The sequence below is a fragment of the Hyla sarda genome, chromosome 6 (genome assembly GCF_029499605.1).
Source record: "Hyla sarda isolate aHylSar1 chromosome 6, aHylSar1.hap1, whole genome shotgun sequence".
Taxonomy (NCBI): domain Eukaryota; kingdom Metazoa; phylum Chordata; class Amphibia; order Anura; family Hylidae; genus Hyla; species Hyla sarda.
Window position 1 is genome coordinate 198,512,392 of NC_079194.1, and position 10,618 is coordinate 198,523,009.

The 10,618-nt window shown below is 48.5% G+C and overlaps 1 long non-coding RNA gene across 1 annotated transcript in view; it reads right to left on the reverse strand.

Annotated features, from left to right (window-relative positions):
• LOC130276577 (uncharacterized) overlaps positions 1-10,571 on the reverse strand; it is a 55,748-nt gene extending 45,177 nt beyond the window's left edge. Inside the window, exon 1 of the long non-coding RNA XR_008845174.1 lies at positions 10,436-10,571. This is a non-coding gene — a long non-coding RNA (uncharacterized LOC130276577). The remainder of the gene's footprint in view (positions 1-10,435) is intronic.
• Positions 10,572-10,618: the final 47 nt, after the last annotated feature.

The following is a 10,618-nucleotide window of genomic DNA, read 5'->3' on the forward strand; positions in this document are numbered from 1 at the left end:
TGTCAATTATATATTTCAGGAGTTTCTAGGAAGGTTTCTAGTGACGTACAAAATCCTAATTAATTCTTCAGATTGGGCTTCGCATGTAAAATAAGATGGAAATGTATTACAAGTGTTACTTAAAAATCTACTATTTGTCAAACTGGGAAAATGTCTCTTGGTATACAAGAAATACAGTTCTTGGATCATGTTGTTACGCCGAGCGCTCCGGGTCCCCGTTCCTCCCCGGAGCGCTCGCCTCATCTTCGTTGTTGCAGCGCCCCGGTCAGATCCACTGACCGGGTGCGCTGCGGTCCCGCCTTCAGCCGGGATGCGATTCGCGATGCGGGTAGCGCCCGCTCGCGATGCGCACCCCGGCCCCCGTACCTGACTCGCTCTCCCTCGGTCCTGTCCCGGCGCGCGCGGCCCCGCTCCCTAGGGCGCGCGCGCGCCGGGTCTCTGCGATTTAAAGGGCCAGTGCACCAATGATGGTGCCTGGCCCAATCTTCCCAATTAGCTTAATTGGCTCCCACCTGTGCACTTCCCTATATCACCTCACTTCCCCTGCACTCCCTTGCCGGATCTTGTTGCACTTGTGCCTAGTGAAAGCGTTCCCTTGTCTGTTCCTAGTCCGTGTTCCTGACCTCCTGCCGTTGCCCCTGACTACGATCCTTGCCGCCTGCCCCCGACCTTCTGCTACGTCCGACCTTGCTTCTGCCTACTCCCTTGTACCGCGCCTGTCATCAGCAGTCAGAGAGGTGAGCCGTTGCTAGTGGATACGACCTGGTCACTACCGCCGCAGCAAGACCATCCCGCTTTGCGGCGGGCTCTGGTGAAAACCAGTAGTGACTTAGAACCGGTCCACTAGCGCGGTCCTCGCCAATCCCTCTCTGACACAGAGGATCCACTACCTGCCAGCCGGCATCGTGACAGTAGATCCGGCCATGGATCCCGCTGAAGTTCCTCTGTCAGTTGTCGCTGACCTCACCACGGTGGCCGCCCAGCAAGCCCGACAGATCGCCCTTCTAACCCGTCAGCTGTCGGAAATGTCCACCATTTCGCACCAACTTCAGTCGCAACTTCTCCAGCAATCTTCTCCTCCGCCAGCTCCTGCACCTCCTCCGCAGCGAGTGGCCACTCCTAGCCTCCGCCTGTCCTTGCCGGACAAATTTAATGGGGACTCTAAGTATTGCCGTGGCTTTCTTTCGCAATGTTCCCAGCACTTGGAGATGATGTCGGACCAGTTTCCTACTGAAAGGTCTAAGGTGGCTTTCGTGTTCTGCCTTCTGTCTGGAAAAGCCCTGTCATGGGCCGCACCGCTCTGGGACCGCAATGACCCCGTCACTGCCTCTGTACACTCCTTCTTCTCGGAAATTCGAAGTGTCTTTGAGGAACCTGCCCGAGCTTCTTCAGCCGAGATTGCCCTGCTGAACCTGGCCCAGGGTGTTTCTTCCGTTGGCGAGTACGCCATTCAGTTCCGTGCTCTTGCTTACGAGTTGTCCTGGAATAGTGAGATTCTCTGCGCGACCTTTAAAAAAGGCCTATCCAGCAACATTAAAGATGTTCTGGCCGCACGAGAGACTCCTGCTGACCTACATGAACTCATTCATCTAGCCACTCGCATTGACATGCGTTCTTCCGGATGGCGTCTGGAGCTCCGCCTGGATATGGACTTTGTTCGCACGAAGCGTTTTTTCTCTCCGGCTCCTCTCTCCTCCGGTCCTCTGCAATCTGTTCCTGTGCTTCCCGCCGCGGAGGCTATGCAAGTTGACCGGTCTTGCTTGACACCTCAAGAGAGGACACGACGCCGCATGGAGAATCTTTGCCTGTACTATGCCGGTACCGAACACTTCCTGAAGGATTGTCCTATCCGTCCTCCCCGCCTGGAAAGACGTACGCTGACTCCGCACAAAGGTGACACAGTTCTTGATGTCAACTCTGCTTCTCCACGCCTTACTGTGCCTGTGCGGATATCTGCCTCTACCTTCTCCTTCTCTACTATGCTCTTCTTGGATTCCGGATCTGCAGGAAAATTTTTTTTGGCCTCTCTCATCAACAGGTTCTACGTTCCTGTGACCAGTCTCGCCAGACCCCTCTACATCTATTGTTTTTACAATAAAAGATTGGACTGTCTCGTACGTTTCCACACAGAACCCCTCCTAATTTGCATCGGACCTCATCACGGAAAAATTGAGTTTTTTTTCCTCAGGTTCTTTGGCCCCAAGAAGAGGGGGAGACCCAAGGGGGGGGGTACTGTTACGCCGAGCGCTCCGGGTCCCCGTTCCTCCCCGGAGCGCTCGCCTCATCTTCGTTGTTGCAGCGCCCCGGTCAGATCCACTGACCGGGTGCGCTGCGGTCCCGCCTTCAGCCGGGATGCGATTCGCGATGCGGGTAGCGCCCGCTCGCGATGCGCACCCCGGCCCCCGTACCTGACTCGCTCTCCCTCGGTCCTGTCCCGGCGCGCGCGGCCCCGCTCCCTAGGGCGTGCGCGCGCCGGGTCTCTGCGATTTAAAGGGCCAGTGCACCAATGATGGTGCCTGGCCCAATCTTCCCAATTAGCTTAATTGGCTCCCACCTGTGCACTTCCCTATATCACCTCACTTCCCCTGCACTCCCTTGCCGGATCTTGTTGCACTTGTGCCTAGTGAAAGCGTTCCCTTGTCTGTTCCTAGTCCGTGTTCCTGACCTCCTGCCGTTGCCCCTGACTACGATCCTTGCCGCCTGCCCCCGACCTTCTGCTACGTCCGACCTTGCTTCTGCCTACTCCCTTGTACCGCGCCTGTCATCAGCAGTCAGAGAGGTGAGCCGTTGCTAGTGGATACGACCTGGTCACTACCGCCGCAGCAAGACCATCCCGCTTTGCGGCGGGCTCTGGTGAAAACCAGTAGTGACTTAGAACCGGTCCACTAGCGCGGTCCTCGCCAATCCCTCTCTGACACAGAGGATCCACTACCTGCCAGCCGGCATCGTGACACATGTCTTCTCCTAATGCAATCAAAATGGACCATTACCGAGTGGGTTTGTCCATCCTCTTTTAAGGGAACCAAGCATCAAATTTTACCGTGTATAACTCAGGACATTACGCTATATAAGGTAAAATCTTTATGCTCATCCTCCCCGGCGGACATTCCTGCCCCCAGGAATGGTAAGAATATGAAGTTTGTAGGCCTCTCCTGCCATCCCCTTAAGCAGTTCCCTGGGTGGGGAGCTATACTTTCCTAGTCCCATCAGTTGCCCTGTAATTACATAGTTAGAAGGGTTGAAAGAAGACATGTCCATCGAGTTCAACCAAGGAATTGAAGGGAAGGGTTGGATAAAGTGATGTGATTCTATATTTCTGCATAAGCATTAATGTTATTTTGCTCTAGGAATGTATCTAACCCTGTTTTGAAGCCCGCAGCTGTTCCTGCTGTGACTAGTTCCTGAGGTAGACTGTTCCATAAAGTCACAGTTCTAATGGTAAAGAAGGTGTGTCACCCCTGAAAACTAAACCTTTTTTTCTCCCCAGATAGAAGGAGTGCCTGCAACCTTGTACCTGGAACAGTTTTTCACGAATTTTTTGTAAGGAATACTTATATACTTATATACAAGTTGCTCATATTCCCCTAAATGTATCTTCTTAAGACTAAACAAATGTAATTATTTTAATATTTCCTCATAGCTAAGATGTTCCATGCTCCTTATTAGTTTAGTTGCTTGTCTCTGTACCCTTTCAAACTCCAGAGCGTCCCTTTTATGAACTGGTGCCCAAAACTGAACAGCCCTGTCCGCACGATTGCCAGCATGCATCACCGCTCTGCCCCATCTGTTTAGGGAGCGGAGCGGTGAGACACCGAGCTATAATAACAGGGATGTCCCATGGACAAGAGCAGCAGTGTCTTAGTAGAAGGCAGCCATGTCTTTCGAATGTCATACAGCTCCTTCAATTATTGCCTAGAAATAATCACTTTCTGCCTATTGCCCTACCTCTGTCAGAACATTTAACCATAAAAGTCTTCAGCCAATGTATTAATTCTACAGATGGTATATACTTTAATGTTGATGGATAGGATTGTTACTGTTTAAGGAAATGTGCTGGACTGTCCAGCAGAATATGTATTCATTGCTCTTGTTTACACGCTTTCACACATGCTTAGCACATAAAGGTTTCCAGATCTCTGTGCTCTAGTGAACGCTTGCCTTAAACATTTTCTTCATGAGCCAAAGCTGAACCTCTGGCTTGGCTCCTTCTATAAAGTTTATGGCTTGCTTGCTCCTAGTAGCCCAGCTGTTTACATTTTTCAAAACTAACCTCATCCATCATAAAGCCACATCCTGCAGGAGCTATTAAAGCTTTGCATAATGTAGTCCGCACATGAGCTGGCTCACGCATACATAACCCTTAGCAGTGCCCAGTGTGCTCACTATATATTTATCAGGTAAATAGGGCCCAAAACCAATACTTTAATATGCCCCGTTATCCTTCTCTCTGAAGTTAATGTCTATAACTTGGCTCACCTCTCTGACATCTTAGTAATACCTTTCCCAGCTGTTCAAATAAAGAGATTTAGAAAATCAAAACAACATCAGATGAGATGTATTGCTCATACATCAGGGCCTTATTATTGCAACCCGTAATTGCATCTCCCCTGCTATTGGCATTGGCTGATGGGCATGGGTGAATTATGAAAGGAGGCCCGGATTGAACCCTAAAGCCCACAAGAAACATGGCTTGGCTCATCTAGTGGTTTGAAATTAACTTAAAGAAACAACCGGTTGACCTATAAACATTTGCTAGAACAAAAGTTCCACAAATGAAATTGGCTGTAAATTGGCTGTTCTTTGCATAAATATCATTTATCGAGCACAACAAAAGCACTGGTCAAGTTTCATAGGCTGGGACAACTGTAAGTATTGATGGAGAGAATGTACAACAAAAATAGAGAAACACAGCCGCACATCCACCATTTGTATTTTGGGCTACTTGCTTCTCAGCATAATTTCAAAAACAAATAAGTTGTTTGTATACATATTGATCAAAAAGTACAAGCCCATTCCCAGCATCAAGGCCACCTAGTTAGAGTGGGTCCTTAACCAACCATTGGCATAGCGCCGGGCAGCAACAACTGCTTCCGTGACACCAAGCCCATAGGAGGAATGACCCAGTGGCCAGACAGCCCCACTGCTGCCCAACCAAACCCATGGCTCAGAATGCTAGGAGGAAACCCATATGCAGTCTCCTGCTAATTAAAAACACCTGGGTCGAATGGGTGCAGTGGAGTGCTGGCCATTTAAGAGGGGAGAGAATGCTAGGAGGAAACCCCTATGGAGGAAACCCATATGCAGTCTCCTGCTAATTAACCCCTTAAGGACACATGACGTACTGGAACGTCATGTGTCCACTCCCGATCTATAACGCGGGGCCACGGCGTGGCCCCGCGTCATAGCGGGTCGGGCCCGGCCTCTAACAACGGCCGGGACCCGTGGCTAATAGCGCGCGGCATTGATCGCTGTGCCGCGCGCTATTAACCCTTTAGACGCGGCGTTCAAAGTTGAACGCCGCGTCTAAAGTGAAACCGAAAGCATGCCGGCTAGCTCAGTGGGCTGTTCGGGATAGCCGCGGTGAAATTGCGGCATCCCGAACAGCTGACAGGACAGCGGGAGGGCCCCTACCTGCCTCCTCGCTGTCCGATCGCCGAATGACTGCTCAGTGCCTGAGATCCAGGCATGAGCAGTCATGCGGCAGAATCATCGATCACTGGTTTCTTATGAGAAACCAGTGATCAATGTAAAAGATCAGTGTGTGCAGTGTTATAGGTCCCTATGGGACCTATAACACTGCAAAAAAAAAGTGCAAAAAAAAAGTGAATAAACATCATTTAACCCCTTCCCTATTAAAAGTTTGAATCACCCCCCTTTTCCCATAAAAGAAAAAACACAGTGTAAATAAAAATAAAAATAAACATAAATGGTATCGCCGCGTGCGGAAATGTCCGAATTATAAAAATATATCGTTAATTAAACCGCACGGTCAATGGCGTGCGCGCAAAAAAATTCCAAAGTCCAAAATAGTGCATTTTTGGTCACTTTTTATATCATGAAAAAATGAATAAAAAGCGATCAATAAGTCCTATCAATGCAAAAATGGTACCGTTAAAAACTTCAGATCACGGCGCAAAAAATGAGCCCTCATACCGCCCCATACACGGAAAAATAAAAAAGTTATAGGGGTCAGAAGATGACAATTTTAAACGTATTAATTTTCCTGCATGTAGTTATGATTTTTTCCAGAAGTCCGACAAAATCAAACCTATATAAGTAGGGTATCATTTTAATCGTATGGACCTACAGAATACATATCAGGTGTCATTTTTACCGAAAAATGTACTACGTAGAAACGGAAGCCCCCAAAAGTTACAAAACAGCGTTTTTTTTAAAATTTTGTCGCACGATTTTTTTTCCCGCTTCACCATAGATTTTTGGGCAAAATGACTGACGTCACTACAAAGTAGAATTGGTGGCGCAAAAAATAAGCCATCATATGGATTTTTAGGTGTAAATTTGAAAGAGTTATGATTTTTTAAAGGCAAGGAGCAAAAAACGAAAATGCAAAAACGGAAAAACCTCCGGTCCTTAAGGGGTTAAAAACGCCTGGGCCGAATGGGTGGAGTGGAGTGCTGGCCATGGAATAGGGGAGAGACTACAAACGTGCAACAAAAATAGAGAAACAGAAACATAGTCGCAAATCGACCATTTGTTTTTTGATCTACTTCCTTCTCAGCATAATTTCAAAAACTAACAGGTTGTTACTATATTGTTACGCCGAGCGCTCCGAGCCCCCGCTCCTCCCCGAAGCGCTCGCAGCGTTCTCTCATTCGCAGCGCCCCGGTCAGACCTGCTGAACGGGTGCGCTGCAATATTACTCCCAGACGGGATGCGATTCGCGATGTGGGACGCACCCGCTCGCGATGCGCGTCCCGGCTCCCGTACCTGACCCGTTCCCCGTCTGTGTTGTCCCGGCACGCGCGGCCCCGCTCCTTAGGGCGCGCGTGCCGGGTCTCTGCGATTTAAAGGGCCGCTGCGCCACTGATTGGCGCAGCAGGCCTAATCAGTATTCTCACCTGTGCACTCCCTACTTATACCTCACTTCCCCTGCACTCCCTCGCCGGATCTTGTTGCCATTGTGCCAGTGAAAGCGTTTCCTTGTGTGTTCCTAGCCTGTGTTCCAGACCTCCTGCCGTTGCCCCTGATGACGATCCTTGCTGCCTGCCCTGACCTTCTGCTACGTCCGACCTTGCTCTTGTCTACTCCCTTGTGCCACGCTTATCTCAGCAGTCAAAGAGGTTGAGCCATTGCCGGTGGATACGACCTGGTTGCTACCGCCGCTGCAAGACCATCCCGCTTTGCGGCGCGCTCTGGTGAATACCAGTAGCAACTTAGAACCGGTCCACCGACACGGTCCACGCCAATCCCTCTCTGGCACAGAGGATCCACCTCCAGCCAGCCGAATCGTGACATATATCCACTCTTCCTTGGCCAGCACTCCACTCCACCCATTCGGCCCAGGTGTTCTTGATTAGCAGGAAACTGCAAATGGGTTTCCTCCAAGCATTCTCCCAGCCCTCTGGCAGGGATGAACCAAAAACAAGATTGCAAGCCAGGCCCTCTCATCCAGCATCAGTGTCTGAACTCAGAAATCTGCAGCTCAGCTTATCGATAGGGGCAGCGATGTGATTGGCTGAGCAGTGTAACAAATTGAGCCATTTCACAGTCTTCTTCCTGGTGATGCAGCCTACTACGTCACATTGCAGCTCAGCCAATCATTGGCCAAGGCAGGACTTCTCTGTCATCAGTGATTATCTGAACTGCAGTGTGACCCATTGACCCCTGGATTCAAAAAGAGGTTTGCATCAGAGGCCAGGGCACTGGTACAGGTGGCATCGGGGGGAACAGCGGGAGGTAAGTAGAGTTTTTTAAACTGGCAGCCTGTGACTGGTAGCCTAATTCAATTTCTAAAGTATATATGGTGGCCCAGTACAGGAGATGCCTTCTGTACCCTTTTCTGTCCTGTGTGGCGGACTCTATTTCAGTGCCCCTGAGTCCACCTTCATTCTGCATACCCTAAATGGTTAACAGTGCCTATTAATTTGCCTTTCTGAGGTTAATGTGCCTTTAAAATGTGGTTACTAAGTCCTATGTAACCAGGGAAGGTGTCAGTGATCAGGTGACTTGTGGGTGACCTATAGGACCCCTCCAAATTGCTTCCTTATAAACCAAGGGAGGAGCTAGTTAGTTTCAGTTTAAAGCTTGCTGAGCTACACTACAGTCAAGACCTGAGAGTGTCTGGTGTCCTAAGGGAGACCTAGGCCTAACCACACAGCCACGCTTCCATCAATCGTGTACCCCTTAAGGTGAAAGTCTAAACCTGGTAAGCAACCACAGGGGAGAAGTCTAGTCAGTCATAGTCAAGTCTATCAAGTCTGCTAAAGTCAGTGTGGGATTGCATAATTAAGTCCAAGCCCACTACAAGTCCCAGTGAGCCCGCAAGTCTCCTAAAGTCACTGGTCATCTCCTAAACTGAGCTGTAAAGACTTTACCATCTCTCTGTCTCAGTAAAGCTGCTGTTGTCCCGTAAAGCTGCCATTGTCCCATTATTTGCCCCGCACCTGGCCCAGGAACCAGCAGCCATACCTCGGGTGGTGTAGAAGATAACCACGCCCTGGCGTCATGAATACCAAGGGTTAATAACATCTGCCCTAAGGGTAACAACATCTGCCCTTCATTACACCCTCAATACATACCCCTGGGTGATATATGGCTCAGTAAGTCTCTCCCTCTGTGTTTTGTCACACTGGCCAAGCTGTCCTTAAAGGAGTTTTATAGTGAAAATTATCTTCATCCTGTTGTGCCTAGGCCACAAAAAAATAAAATAAATCTAAAACAAACATTAACTAACCTTCCTCCATTCCCCTGTTGCGCCGCTATAGCTGTTTGGTCCTCCGGTCTTCTTCTTTCTTCCATGTGCACGGATCGTCACACATTGGTCAGCATATCGCCGGCGGCAGTGATGTCCTGGCTCGGCCAGTGATAGGCTGAGCGCAGTGTTATGTAAGGAGCCTTACATCACACTGCGCTCAGCCTATCACTGGCCAAGGTGGGATATCGCTGCAGCTGGCGATAAGCTGACCGCTGTGTGATGATCAGTGCACATGGAAGAAAGAAGAAGACAGCACCAGAGGACAGAACAGCTATAGCGGCGCAACAGGGGAACGGAGGAAGGTGAGTTAATGTTTGTTAGGTTTTTTTGCAGGCGGTGCACAACAGGATGAAGGTAATTTTCACTACACTATTTTAAGTGAATGACCCGCATAACCCTGGCATCCTATCCCTGGTCCACAGGAGCTTACACCAGGTCTGTTAAGCTACCCTGTCCTCTACGCTTCTTCCTGCCTCCAATGACTTGCTGACTTGCAGAAAGAGCATGCTCAGCCAATAATGGTGGTCAAGGTTGGGTTCACACTGGATTTCTGTATCACTGTTTCTATTACAATACATTTAACCCCTTACTGACCCATGCTGTACATTAACGGCACAGGTCAAGTAAGAGAGTGGAGTATGGCATGGGCTCAAGACCTAGACCTGTTCCATACCCAGCAGGTGCCGGCTGCTATCTGCAACAGCGATTGCGACATTTAAACAATTTCAAGATGCGCCATAGGTGATTCAGTAACCCAATTGGCACCTTCACATGTAATCACTAGATGCTGATCAGTTGTCATGGCAGTCTGTGGGCTTTGCTAGACCTATGTGCCTGCCGTGACTGTTCTTCTGATAGTCTGCCCATGGCAATCTGTACTAGCAAAGCGCTGATAACATAGATCAATGCAATGCATATGTAAGCAATTGAGTGATTGATATGAATGTCTCCTAAAGGGGCTAAAAAGTGCAAACAAATGTTACAAAAATCTTTTTAAACATATATAAAAAAAATAATAATAATAATAAAAAAAAACCTCTACTAAATAAAAATTCGAATAATATTGCTGCATGCAGAATTATCCAAACTATTAAATTATTCCATTTCTGATCCGGTCAACATCGTAAATGTAAAAATCCCATCCCTGAAAGAACAGAGCAGAAAGTGATCAAAACAATCAGCGCAAAAGTGGTCCTGAAAATCTACAGATCACCGTGCAAAAATTAACCCTGACAGAGCTCCGTAGGTGAAAAATAAATAAGTTTTTACGTTTTTTTTTTTTTTTACAGTAAAACAAAAATAAAACATTGTCCAAATTAGGTATAGTTGGAATCATACTAACCCATGGGGGGGAAAATGGTGCGCTGCTTTTACTGTATGCTGAAGAAAATTTGTGCCCTACAAAACTGCACCATTGCATTTTTATTCCCCCCCCCCCTACAAATTGTGACAATAGTTTCATTACGTTTCTTACAGTTGTATTTATGACAGGTTTCTTACAGTTTCAATGGCTGTAAGTGAAGTATCCCTCCGCAGCTTCCTGACACACACACACACACACACCATGACACCTACACAAATCGTGTGCGCACTTCCCTGCCCAGCCCCATCTTGATCAGCAGAGGCGGCACTACTGCACCGCGCCATAGTGACCAGCAGGGGCAGCAAATCACTAAATCCAGC